The sequence below is a fragment of the Schistocerca cancellata genome, chromosome 5 (assembly GCF_023864275.1).
Source record: "Schistocerca cancellata isolate TAMUIC-IGC-003103 chromosome 5, iqSchCanc2.1, whole genome shotgun sequence".
NCBI classification, from domain to species: domain Eukaryota; kingdom Metazoa; phylum Arthropoda; class Insecta; order Orthoptera; family Acrididae; genus Schistocerca; species Schistocerca cancellata.
In genome coordinates, this window is record NC_064630.1 from 472,872,222 (window position 1) to 472,887,435 (window position 15,214).

Genomic DNA, 15,214 nt, shown 5'->3' on the forward strand with positions numbered 1-15,214 from the left:
TGCCGAGCATGGACTAAGAAACCGAAACAGCCAGAAATCTGCTACTCTACTCGACTCGGCTCCATTTCGATTTACAAAGACACCGGGACTGAGACAGGTGGGGCAGTAAGACTCTCACACAACCGGAACAATTACGCTCACTTGTAAAAGTTTGATGTACCTTTCCGATAAGAAGTAGGTTTCCCAGAGGCAAAATTCCCACTAGGCAAACGAGGAACAAAGGGGCTTAATTCCGAGGCCACGAATCAGCTACACTACACAACAATGTTTCCACACAGCAAATTAATCAATTCGAGAAGACTTGCGTCAGCTGTGCACTAACAGAGCAATTGTACATACACAAACTTCCCATTACCTAAAGTCAGTACATCTCGCCACAAATTCGAGCCATGTGCCCCCGTTGACACGGAGACACGTTGCCACCCAAGCACCACCGATACCAGATCACTAATCCCCGAGACAACACCTCGCTTCCCTAATCGGGAAACCGGCTCCACAACCCCTTAGATCGATAGCGCACCCTATACCGCTTTTGCAAACTCACGCGGATGAAGTGGGCAGCTTGTAAATGGAGTCTACACGGATCGCGTCATACTTTTCATACAACCCCCACGAAATGTATGAGAAATGTTAGGTCCTCTGACCGTGCTGGCCGTGGAAATGGAATAAGAGACCTTATCATTGGTTCCTGTATCTGATTATGTCTAATTCCAGGTGACCAGACGTTGGAGCGTCGTGGAAATAATTCAAAATAGCTGGCCGCAGACGAATTTGGATGCCGAGCAAGCATTTACATCGTACAACACTCCGTATACCAATTGGAATTCTCCTTTGATCGGTCCTCCTTCTTCAAGGTTGACTTTGACAGTGATGGCTTTGACCTCATCCATGCTGCTACATTCCACCAAAGAATTCGGCAGTCGGCAATCGGGGTCCTTGTGTTTGCATCCGCTTTTGTATAATACTCTTACGTGAGTGCCTGTCTACCCTATCGACATGACGTATCCTTCAGACTAATGAGCCATGACAACGATGAATGCGGCCGCAACATGTTGGTGTCCCAAACAATTGCAAGGAAACTCTCTCTCCGTTGTGGAGTAATTAATATCTCACAGCACTGTGGAGGCATAAGCTATCACCTGTGTATGTTTGCAGGTGGGGATATTCAGCCGCCAAATAATTGTTAAAATTCACGGTGAAACCTTCAGCTGTCTTTTATTTTGCACAGTCTCCTACTAGTTTCGGACAACGACCATTACCAAGCTTAGCTGGCGTAAACGACAGGATATTATGGTATAACGTACCTGCCGTTTATGCCAGCTAACCTTGGTAATGGTCGTTGTCCGAAACTAGTAGCGAACTGTGCAAAATAAATGACAGCTGAAGGTTTCACCATGAATTTTAACAACAAGCTATCACATTTTGAGCACCTTCCTGAATTTTTAATAGAATTTCCCCTATACCAAAACTGCTGGTGTTGGTGTGCAAGTTTTGCCGCAGCATTCTCGCCATACAATGCTAGATCTTTCTTGTGCCTCGTTCGAGGGAAGTGTCTTGATACAGGCGTGCTTTATGAATCGCCGGTAATATTCTAACGAAGCCTCTCACATCATGAATATGCCCAAGAGTCGGGAGAATCTGCGACTGCTCTTATTTCTGGATCAGGACTGACTCCATCTTCACTATGTCCAACATGATTTTTATTCCTCGGCTGACGAAGAGGCACTTTCTCGGATTCAAGCAGAAACCGGCAGTCTTAAAAACGTCAACACAGTTGTAAGACGGTTTATGTTCTCCAAATGTCTTAGAAAAAACCACAGTGCCATCCAAATAGCAAACATCAGGTGTCGAAGCAGATTGTCCGTAATACCTTGCAAGGTAGGTGGAGCGATACATAGTCCAAACAGCATAATTTTGAATTTATACATGCCATCAGGAATTATGAAAGCAGATTTTTTCCGATATGTTTCGTCGGCCTCGAATTGCTAGTAACCTATCTGGATATCCATAGTTGAGAAATACTTTGCCATTTTCAAGGTCGAAGGCGTCATCAGTCATCGGTAGTCAAGACAGAAAGTCATGTGCCGTCCTTCTCCATCCCAAGGACCATGCGAGATAACCAAGGACTCTCTGAAGGTTTAATGATGTCATTTAATGATGTCATCTTACAGCGTCTTCTCCACTTCTTCCCGGATTAGCTAGTCACACTATGTGAGCGCAGGTTAATTAGTGGGTGATCCCCTGTATTGATACGGTATTTTACCATGTGCCACTTGGTCTATCTCTTCCCCAATACGGATCTGAAAGCATCAGAAAACTGATGTAACCGTTTTTCCTCGGTAAGGCCAGATGCTATTGGCAGTTCGATAGTAGATATCTCCCTTGTGTTGTCTGTAGTGATAGAGGAGCACTATTCTTCATCGATGAGACTAAGCTGCCCTTGTTGGACTGTTAAGGCTGTCCCCGCATGTATATTTAGGACGAAAAAGTGGCTGCTCTTGACAATTAGTGATCCGAAGTTCTCCGTGACCACCTACAATGCTTCGTCGCTGGCATGTTGAATTGCTTCGTGAGCCTGAGCAGCTTTTTCGTAATCGACAAAAGCTTCGCATTTTAACTGAGCATCTCTACTGACACCAGGTATTCTTTGATAATGGGCGGGATAACAAGGTTTTCAATAGCAAACAACACTCCAGTTATGTGTGCTTATTTGGCTAATTTAGTCATCCTGGATATCCGAGCTTCTGTCCGCCTCCGTAACGTAGCGGTAATGTTACCGCCTACCACGCGTAGGGGCTTGGGTTCGATCCCGGCTGGAGCGGGAGATTTTTTCCGCTCAGGGACTGGGTGTTGTGTTGTCCTCATCATCATTTCATCCCCATCTCCAGCGCGCAACTCGCCCAATGTGGCGTCGAATGCAATAAGCACTTGCCCTCGGCGGCCGAACGTCCCCGAATGCGGGACTCCCGGCCAACAATGCCGTACGCTCATTTCCATTTCTGGTCTTCTGTAGTCTATGGCTGATCATAATGCATGATCCAAGTCCCATCTAGGAATAACATTATGACTACATTCTAACCGACAAATTCGAAGGACTGTGTTTGTCCTGGCAGTTATTCTTGAAAGACGTGTTCACGTCGGATGGATGTATTTTCCATTTGCGACTTTCAGCACAGTCGCTTTCGTATATTGGCGCATAGTCTTCTTCGGCTGACGACAATAATCAAACGACATTGTAAAAAGGGCAGCACCTGAGTCGATTAGCGCTCGGACAGGGTGGCCGTCGAGGTTGACATCTTGGTGAATGTTGTCCGTGGAGTATTTACATCTATGGCTGCTTCAGCTCCGTAGTTGGTCAGTTTGCATAGTTTTCCTGGAGCGGCGGCTAGGCTATCGGCTGGTATCACTGTAAGATGACATAGAACTGCCACGGCTTGGTGGGGAGCGAATTCATCCAGGGTATGAAAATGGGCTTCATTCCACAAGTCAACCATAATCGTCTGTAGGCGACTGACACGAATAGAACAGTTGCGATAGTTGATGTCTGGCTACGTAGTAGTCATAGAAAACTCGTCTTCTTACTCCGCAGTATCCTATAACGTGTCGAAGACGTCCACCTGTCACGAATAGAACAGTTGCGATAGTTGATGTCTGGCTACGTAGTAGACATAGAAAACTCGTCTTCTTACTCCGCAGTATCCTATAACGTGTCGAAGACGTCCACCAGGGAAGACACACCAGCGTGTTTCCCTCTATGCTCCAAACGTGCGGGGCGTTCTGCTTGGCGTACGAGTTGGGTGTACCTGCATTCGCCGAGTACTTGATAGTCGTTTGATGCCGAAGTGAGATCTTTCCAGCGCGTTCGGCTGGTGGCGGAGATAGACCTTTTCGTCAACATTCTGTATTACCTCCGGAGAAACTAGTCGACAATTAAAGCTACTATCTCCTCTGTAACCTGTTGGAAATTTCGGTCTGCCATACCGTCTCTGTTCTCCTACCGTGTGGGGAACTGGAGAGGTAATCTCATGTTGGTTTTCCACAACTACCCACAACTACCATGGTTTGGGGAAGGAGACCAGACAGCGAGGTCATCGGTCTCATCTGATTAGGGAAGGACGGGGAAGGATGTCGGCCGTGCCCTTTGAAAGGAACCATCCCGGCATTTGCCTGGAGCGATTTAGGGAAATCACGGAAAACCTAAATCAGGATGGTCGGACGCGGGATTGAACCGTCGTCCTCCCGAATGCGAGTCCAATGTCTAACCACTGCGCCACCTCGCTCGGTCAACTACCATAGGGACCACATTCAGCAGTCGGTCAACCGAAAAAAGGTGCGTGCTCTGTCTCTCTTTTCCGTTGCATCTCCTCGATTCGCAGGCATTACTTGTTGAATTCCTCCGTCATTGTCGTATGCTGTAGGTATTTTGAAATACCCAGAATCTCCACTTTTGTGTCTTGTTGCTATATTATGTGTTGTTCTTTAATGGATACAGGACCGAGGAACATATGCTGTTCATGAACAGAGAATTCTGATATTAATTTATTCTACCCTTAATATCAATTAGTAAAAATTATGCTTAATTTGTTGCTATATTTGCAGCGTCAATTACTAACAAGATACGAAAGATTTATAAATCTATCACTCTTCAATTCAGTGCCTGTTCAGAAGGTGTCGATGCCTTGTAAATATGAAAGTCTGTAAATATTATTCAGCTGGTAAAGATGTAACAAGAGTACAGTGCATGAATGTTCGAACTCAAGTACATCCGATGCTGGAGCTCTGAAGAGAGATGCTTGCATCTGATTAGCAGTGCCGTCCACCTTTCGTGACAGCGCCCTCTTGCCGCGGTGGCGACTGTAGGAAACGCGGTGGGGTAACGGGCGGCGTGAGTATTTTAAAGTGCTGTCTACCGGATAACGGCCGATACCGCATCCACCGCACAACATTACGCCTAAACTGCAATGAAGTCGAAACCCGGTGACTGGGTCGTTGATGAAGTTAAATACTTAGTACTAAAATCATGTCCATTACTGACACCAACGTATTTTGGAGCCCATCTCGCACAAACTTTGTGAAAGTTGAGACTGTTATGCGTGATTTCATATGCAGAACCACGACTAGTCCGTATATGGTTTGCCCCATCATCGACAGCCACGTTTTTGTTACTGAGAACCAAGACACATGAATGTGTTCGATATTGACAGCAGTTGTGACTGCAGCAGGAAGCCCCGCTCTCTCCTCATCTTTCACGCTCGATCGACCACTTTTGAACTTTCAACTCACTGGCAAGCAGTTCACTGAGACAAAACATTGTCGCGCATTGTACTGGAAATCTTCCACGAGTTTCCGCTTCTCGTTCACCTTCAGATCACAAGAAATGGATTACGAAACACTGTTCTTCTATGGTGCAATCAGAGAGTGGCGAAGTCGTCCTTATGCCGAAACAGCGCGAAATGGACTGGATGTGATGACGCTGCAACCTATCACAGGCAAACGCAACGGTGCCTTCTGGCGGCACATGATTACACAACGCTGTAGAGCCAACTTAAACAGAATTAGAGCAAAATTGCAAGTACTTATTAATTTAACGTCGTATGTCAGTCATCTGCCATTAAACACGACAGACGACTGGAACCGACTGGATTTGTGATTTCCTGTCAGAAAGGTCACAGTTAGTACGCATCGACATTAACTCATCGAGTAAAACAGAAGTGATACAGAAAGCAGATGGCAGTTATAAGAGTCGATGGACATGAAAGGGAAGCAGTGGTTTGGAAGAGAGTGAGACAGGGTTGTAGCCTATCCCCGATGCTATTCAATCTGCATATTGAGCAAGCAGTAAAGGAAACGAAAGAAAAGTTCGGAATAGGTATTAAAATCCATGGAGAAGAAATAAAAACTTTGAGGTTCGCCCATGACATCGTAATTCTGTCAGAGACAGCAAAGGACTTGGAAGAGCAGTTGAACGGAATGGACAGTGTATTGAAAGGAGGGTATAAGATGAACATCAACAAAAGCAAAACGAGGATAATGGAATGTAGTAGAATTAAGTCAGGTGATGCTGAGGGAATTAGATTAGGAAATGAGACACTTAAAGTAGTAAAGGAGTTTTGCTATTTGGGGAGCAAAATAACTGATGATGGTCGAAGTAGAGAGGATATAAAATGTAGACTGGCAATGGCAAGGAAAGCGTTCCTGAAGAAGAGAAATTTGTTAACATCGAGTATAGAATTAAGTGTCAGAAAGTCGTTTCTGAAAGTATTTGTATGGAGTGTAGCCATGTATGGAAGTGAAACATGGACGATAAATAGTTTACACAAGAAGAGAATAGAAGCTTTGGAAATGTGGTGCTACAGAAGAATGCTGAAGATTAGATGGGTAGATCACATAACTAATGAGGAGGTATTGAATAGAAATGGGGAGAAGAGGAGTTTGTGGCACAACTCGAGTAGAAGAAAGGATCGGTTGGTAGGACATGTTCTGAGGCATCAAGGGATCACTAATTTAGTACTGGAGGGCAGTTTGGAGGGTAAAAATCGTAGAGGGAGACCAAGAGATGAATACACTAAGCAGATTCAGAAGGAAGTAGGCTGCAGTAGGTACTGGGAGATGAAGATGCTTGCACAGGATAGAGTAGTATGGAGAGCTGCATCAAATCAGTCTCAGGACTGAAGACCACAACAACAACATCTGCTGTTCCCCGGGAAACCGTTATAGGCTCTCTGCTGTTCCTAATCTATACAAATGTGAGAATCTGAGCCGCTCTTTTGGATATTCTGTAGATGATGCTGTCTGACATGGTCCACCTAAGGAACCCGTTAAATTTCGGTTACACAATGAAACACGTGAACATAAATGCTCTCAATTCAGCTAAATACCTAGGTGTTACAATTACGTAAATGATCACATTTAAAATGTTGCAGGGGAGCGAACCAAAGTCTGTGTTTCATTAGCAGAACACTTAAGAGACGAGAAACAGACTGCCTACACTACACTTGTCCGTCCTCTTGTGGATTATTACTACGCGATATAGAATCCCTACCATGTAGAACTGACTGAGAACATCGAAGTAGTTCAAAGAAGGGTAGCTCGGTTTGTATTATCGCGAAGAAGGGGAGGGGGTGTCAGATACGATACGCGAGTTTGGAGGGCCGGGGTGTGGGATGGGGCGAGATATTTTCACGAAATTTCAGTCCCAACTTTCTCCTCCGAATGATAAACCATTTCGTTGATGTCAACATACACAGAAAGAAATGATCATGGTGATAAAGTAAGAAAAGTTTTAGCTCACACGGAAAGATCTAAGTGTACGTTTTCCCCCCGTGCATTTCGAGAGTGGAACGATAGAAAAATAGTCTGAGGGGGTTTCGATGAACCCTCTGCCAGGCACTGAAGTCTAAATTGAAGGGTAGGCGCGCAAATGTAGATGCAGATGTAGATTAGTCAAAAATGTTTCTCTTTGTACATAACACAAGTTAAAGACTTGGAACGTAATAGAAAACGATGTATCCAGAATGCAATTTTCACTCTGCAGCTGAGTGTGCGCTGATATGAAACTTTCTAGTATATTGAAACTGTATGCCGGACCACAACTCGAAATCGGGGCCTGCGCCAAAATGAAGTAGTTAACAGGGTATCAGTTACGTCAGCAGAGAACAGATTAACGTTTAACTTCAGAAAAACGCACTGCATACGTTTCTTTCAAGGAGCTCTGGTAAAAGGGAAATTTTATCGTCCCTATCGCACTGCTGGTGACTCCTGAACTTCGTATATCCTTCTCTGTTCCTTGCACTAACTCCACCTTTGGAGAACTCACTTCAGGCGTTTCAACATGTAAGTATGCATCACGCACGTCTTCTTGTATATCACATTTAAAAATCAGGGTCATCATCTCTCCATCATGAGTGAGATGTTGAACTCACTAGAAAGGCAGGATATTACCATCATGTAGTATAGATCTTAGCACACTGTGACCTGCATTAAGAGAGAGTGCACCGAGAGATAAAGGGGATAGACAATATAATGTCAGCACCTGTACTTACTTGGTTCAAAATGGTTCAAATGGCTCTGAGCACTATGGGACTCAACTGCTGTGGTCGTAAGTCCCCTAGAACTTAGAACTACTTAAACCTAACTAACCTAAGGACAGCACACACATCCATGCCCGAGGCAGGATTCGAACCTGCGACCGTAGCGGTCGTGCGGTTCCAGACTGGAGCGCCTTTAACCGCTCGGCCACTCCGGCCGGCTGTACTTACTTGGGAATGGTTTACTAATGAGGGGTTAGACTCCCATTTGCCCGTAATACAGCTGCGATTCTTCTTGGAATACTGGCATATAATGATTGTGTAGTCTCCAATGGAATGTTTTACCACTCTTTGATCAGAACCTCTTCTAAATCCTATAGTGAGGAGGGAGACGGAAATCTGCTCTGGAGTCTGCGTTCCTATACCGCCCACAAGGGTTCGATAATGTTCAAGTCCAGGGACTGTACTGGCCAGGAAAGACGCTGCAGTTCAGTTGCATGCTCCTCATACCACGACTGCCCTGTCCTGGCTGTGTGAATGGGCGCATTACTGTCCTGAAATATGGCATCAATGTTGGGGAACAACATTTGAATTATGGGGTGCACCTGATCACCTAAAATGTTCACATAATCGTTGGCTGTAACACGGCCTTTGAGAGTAACGATGGGGCCAGCAGAATCCATGAAATAGCTGCCGGCACCATCACACTTCCACTTCCATGCTTAGCCGTTTGAATCAGGCAGTCAAGATTGTAGGCTTTTTTGGCGGTCTCCAAACGTAAACCCGGTCAGATTTCGGAAATAATGAAAACGTTGACTCGTCGGACCATATGACGTGTTTCCACCGATGAGTCGTCCTGACACCATGCTTTACGCTTCTTGCGTTGGTTGTCGTCACTAATGGTTTCGGTACAGCAGCTCGTCCATGAATATTTGCTTTTGGAATTCTCGGTGGACAGTGTCGATAGGTATGGGGTCTCGAAAATGGTTATTGAGCTCTGCAGTAACTTTAGCCGCGTTAGTTTTGTGTTGTGTTGACACAATTCGTGTTAGCATACGACCATCTCTGTCATTTAGTTTTTAATTGTGCCCACTATTACATTCACACGCTGATGTCTTTCCATGTTTTGTATAGGTTGTCATGACTGTTAAAACAGTTGCTCTTGAAACGTTCAGTAAGTTGGCTTTCTTGGTTACTGATGCTCCAGCTAATCGGACACCCACAATCTGTCCTCTTTGCAACTCTGTTAGGTCTTTCATTGTACGTCGACCTCGGCCTCTGAATGCATATAAAAAGTGTGCACTACTCGTAAACAACCTTCACTGACGTCTAGTGCGTACTGAACACGTACAGTCCAGCGCGACACGTGCCTTACCTGCTTTGTTGACCGTCAAACACAACCAGCGCACTACTGCCACTGTTCACATTATTTCGCCAATCACCGGAGCTGAAAGACTATAAGTCAAAAACCGACGATACCAGCCTACGCAGGAGTGGTTCTCCACCAATGTCAGAATTTCTACCGATTAGCACTTGCAAACTGATTATTGACCATGCTATATTCTGCTGCGAGATAAGTGGGCGCTATCGATGTAACCAGCATGCACTTCACGAAGTTTTGTGTCCCAAGACCCAACGACAAATATATGTTTCAAGGAGCTCTGTGACCAATCTAACAGGTGCGCCTTTCGCAGATTCCTTCCGGGGCCCTTACAGTTCGGACGCCTGGAATAGCGGCAGGCGGCGAGACGTGTGTTGCAGCCGCCGGCGAAGAGGGAAAATTGGATTCAAAATGGTTCAAATGGCTCTGAGCACTATGGGACTCAACTGCTGTGGTCATAAGTCCTCTAGAACTTAGAACTACTTAAACCTAACTAACCTAAGGACAGCACACAACACCCAGCCATCACGAGGCAGAGAAAATCCCTGACCCCGCCGGGAATCGAACCCGGGAACCCGGGTGTGGGAAGCGAGAACGCTACCGCACGACCACGAGATGCGGGCGGGAAAATTGGAACTAACGGCTACTTTAGCTTCCTAGTAATATGCCATATTGTATCAGTTGTAAATTAATAAAAACAGGCGTCAGAAAATTGCAATCTGTTTACGAGCCGGAAATCACTTAGGCAAGCCTACGGAGGTCCCTAACTCCCGGGGAAAATTCATTTGGTACGATTCAAACGGCGATTAGTGAACTTCATTTGTAAACTACATTGTTGTTCAGTCCGTGACATTCAGTCGACTCGTAATACCCTTTGTCAGACGATTGGACCAGTTCTGCTTTGCCTCCACGTATTCTTTAAGTGGATAGTACAATGTACCAGTGCTACAACATGATTTTTTGGTTAAAACACTGTAATGTGACAAGGTGTTGCTAGTATCCTGTTTCATTATTAACCTCTACTCTAAGTCATCCAAGTAATGTTTGATTGTTTATTATGTGTTTCTTACGAAGAATGTCTTGGCAGCCTTCTTAAACAAATGTATTTTAGTAAGCTTTTTCATCTCCTTTGGCAATTTGTTGAACAATGTTATTCCGCAATAGAAAATGCTATGTTGAGTTTTTCGTTTGTTTTCCTTGTTAAATGTAAATCACAACTGGCTCTTGTTCCATATGTATTGGAATACTAATATGCACAACAGACAAGTAGACCTACTCACTTGATGCAATAAGGATACCCAGTTTTCCAAACAGCTATTTACAATGAGCCCGGCTACTTCTTCTAGTTAATATCCTTAATGGCCTTCTAAGCCGTTAAAGATTGTCTGCCTGTTTTACGCTTTCGATCCCCAGAAAAGAATCCCATAAGTAAGAATTAAGTGCGCGTAGGAATGAAATGTCATCATGAGATTGTTTGTTAGAAACTGATAACAGAACCCGAAGAGCGAAACATACTAATGAGATTTTTTTGCCAGCATCTTGAAGGGTTCATTCCACGTTCATTGTCAAGCAATATTCATCCTTAAAAACTTCGTGTTTGATGCAAAATCTATAGATTTATCATCCATGCTAAATGCTACAGAATTGGTTTCCCTCTTTATGCTTTAGTACATACCGCCTAGTCGTAAACATTCTTGAGAGTTTCATTTGCTTTCTTTGGTAGGAGTTCTGCTATTTTATCAGTGGTAATGATGTTACGATCATCAGCAAAGAGAACTTTGAATATTACGACGGCATTTGCAGGTGATCGTAAAAAAAGTATCTTCAAAAATGGTTCAAATGGCTCTGAGCACTATGGGACTTAACATCTGTGGTCATCAGTCCCCTAGAACTTAGAACTACTTAAACCTAACTAACCTAAGGACATCACACACATCCGTGCCCGAGGCAGGATTCGAACCTGCGACCGTAGCAGTCGCGCGGTTCCGGACTGAGAGCCTAGAACCGCTAGACCACCGAAAGTATATTCCTTCTATTTGTTTTTTAATGTCGAAGCTGGTGAACGGTGTAATATTTTAGTGTCGGTTTATATTTTTAAAGATAAGAAATAATATTACCATACAAAAACTAATATTAAAGTAGTATAATATAGACAGCATAGTAATATTTAAATTTCCCACAATCGTTTATACTTCTGCCGTTTTCTTATTATGGAGTGTCAGTCACGTGGTGTGGAATGTACTTAAGTCGGGCAGCATGGGCCATATAAATAAGGTTTTCCTTTGTTTTTAGGGCGCAGTGCCAAGCTTGAAGGACAAGCCTGCCGATAAGGATTGAGGGGCGCGGTTCGAGGCTGCAAAGAAGCAAGTGGTTTCAAGTGTTTTGGAAGGCAAAATGACCGAAAGAGTTGTTTCCGATCAAGTAATGTTCCTCAAGCTACGCTGGAAAGGAGGTTAAAATCATTGTATGGAATCAGCAGACGTCTATGACACCTCAGATGGAGGTTTCTCAAACCAAGATTTGTGGAAAATTACGAGGCAGTGCTTGTAGCACACAAGAGAGATTTAGATTCCAGGTCAGTGCCGCAAACTAAGATAGTTTTAAAAGTTAACTCACGATTCATAAAATTTATAACTGTCCCACGTATTTAACAGAGGAAAGAAATGGGCATGTAAAGATTTATACCGAAACTTTATGACAATGTACCAAGGACTGTCATGCAGAATACCTCGGTTCACAAGATTAATGTGTTGCCAGGTTCATTCGAGCCAAAGACGAAAGGCCCTTTAAGTCTATTTTTTATTCTCTAGTAGTTGAAATATATAAAAACCCCAACAACAACATTTTTATTCTAAAACCTATGTTTTGCTGTCTGACCCACACTACCCAACACTTTTCTTAGCATCTTGAAACGTAAGGCTTACAAAATCTTTTCTTGCTTATGCAGTCATAAGGTATTTCAAAACAACAAGTTTTGTACCAGTTTTGGTTTAAAGTGACACAGATTATGTGCCGCTCCCCTATTGACTGGAACTGATATCTGGCACATTTACAATTGCAGCTTAGGTTCCGACGTGATAGTCCAATCGACGACAAAGTTAAAATTTATCAGACTGAAAGCGACTACGAATCAGAATAAAGATTTAAAATCTTAGACACAGCTGTGGTGACTACGAAACAGCAGACCGTCGCGATATCACGAAGTATATTCGTCATCAACTTTTCATGTTCGATAGCGACCTTCTACACAGCGGCTGGGTGCCACTAGGTGGTACGCAGAAAGTTCCTGTGGCTGGTCAGTAGCAGCGACAGTGTTCGGGAGAAATTCCGGTGTCGGTGACGCGTCGTAAGGGCGACCACAGCGCGGTCTGGGCGCCTCCTCAAAAACAGCGGGAGCTGCGTAGGGGGCCACTTTCTAGCAGCAGGCGTCCGACCCAGTGGAAACCCTACGCGCCTACCGAGCACGTTTTGCCCTGTTACTGGAGTATCTGCGTGGGTCCACGGGCGCCAGCCGCGCGATCGTGTTCTCTAAGCCATCTGGAGGGGCAGAGAGCGCCAAAACTGGCTCCCAGCCGTGCGGGATTAGCCGAGCAGTCTAAGGTGCCGCATTCATTGACTGTGCGGCTAGTCCCGGCGGAGGTTCGAGTCCTCCCTCGGGCATAGGTGTGTGTGTTTGTCCTTAGGATAATTTAGCTTAAGTAGTGTGTAAGCTTAGGGACTGATGACCTTAACAGTTAAGTCCCATTAGATTTCACACACTCACTTGCTCCCAGCGGTGCAACGCTCTTCAGCATCCTGCTCCATCAATATCAGCGTTTTCTAAATGGATCTATGCAAAAGCACCCCACTCTGGAATGCTATTCGTCACAACAGGACAGAAACCATAACTAATGAACATAGTTGATACCACAACTACCAATTTTGTCACCGTTTTCTCAAGTGTGTGCTACATGTAATGTCGTTAAACAGCTGATGTAGTTATTTCACGTTGTCTTTCAAATTGGGGAAACGTGTATACGAGTCATTTAATTCATTCGACTCGCATAGTTTCGTGGGGAGCGCAGGACGTTGGGGGGTCACTGGCGGGGGAAGCCATGCGCACAGCTGGTCCACTGAAATCCGCCATTACTGTTTCACTATGAGCGAACAGTGAAACGTCCGCTTTGAAAATTAAGAATGACTGTGCTGGTAAACTTCTACGTTTTTTATTTTCAAACAGCTGAGCAAAACTCAACGTACTCAAACAGTTTTCTCTTTATTTATTCTGATCATCACTAAAGTGACACACAATATATTTTTAGCGCAACACAGTCTGACTTTCAATAAACCCTACAAAAGAATGGACCGGACTAACAATAACCTATACCTTTCATGAATCACTTACCTCACAAAAATCTTCGTTACTCGAATACTACTGCAATACAGCGAGCGCCAATACTGTCAGATAAATAAAAGATTCTAACTACTGAAGGCACTAAGTACTGATAGGAATAGCTTGCAAATGAAAGATTTGATAGAGAACAAACAATGTATTTACCTTAATAGCGTTCAAAAGATATATATATATATATATATATATATATATATATATATATATATATATATATATATATATGTGTGTGTGTGTGTGTGTGTGTGTGTGTGTGTCTGTGTGTGTGAAATCCAATTAAACAAATTTCCTTTTCCTGACGGACACACATCCAGATGGTCTGCTCATATTGATTTCTCAAAACTCTGGCATCTCTCTCCCCATATCCACCACTGCTGGCGCCTCACCGCCAACTGCACAACGTTGTACGCTTTCACATCCAACAGCGCAACAGTACACAAGCGAATATTCTAACAATGAGTCCAACCAGCCACAGACTGCACACGGCACAGTCGGTGATTTTCAAACAGAGTGCTACGTGGCGTGACCAACATAAAAACCTAAACAGCCTACCTCCAACAGGAATTTCTGATGTCCATAGAGCAACAGATTTTTTTTTTGTTGTTTTGCTTTCTCGCCAGTGAAAGTGTGGTTCAAATGGTTCGAATGGCTCTGAGCACTATGGGAATCAACATCTGAGGTCATCAGTCCCCTAGAACTTAGAAATACTTAAACCTAACTAACCCAAGGACATCACAGACACCCATGCCCGAGGCAGGATTCGTACCTGCGACCGTAGAGGTCGCGCGGTTCCAGACTGAAGCGTCTAGAACCGCTCGGCCACTAGGACGGCGTGAAAGTGTGAAATCAGGTAACAATTTGAAGAGACTTCAAGCACAGTTTGGCGATGTAAATACCAAACGTACATTTGGGCCTAGAATTTTCGAAACGGTGGTCTTAAAGTGGCAATTCAAAGCTGTAAACGGTATCTGGCTGTCAGCATCACTGAAGACACAACTCAAGCTGTGCATGAGCTTTGAAAGGCGCTCGGCACTTTACTGTTGCCGAGATTGCGTCACGGATGGAGAAAAGTCTTGTGAGCACCCACACCATTTTATCGCAAATTTGGTTCGGTAAAGGTCGGCAAGTGGGGTTTTACATCTTTTTTCACAGAGGTACAAAATAACCTGTGGAAAGACAGCTTTCAACGACTTCTGAACCGCTCTGAAGAAGGTGGGGCTTTTCTAGGTCATATTGCCAACTGTGATGAAACTTGTGTGCATTATGCGGTGGTTCACTTGTGACATGACGACCGTCTGTCAGTAACTTTAGTCCTGTCGTACGCCATACAAATAGAAGATTTTGTCGATCAGTGTTGCTGACCTGTCACTCGAAACTGCAAGAGAGGAATCTTTCTTGTGCTAATGTTTATAGAAT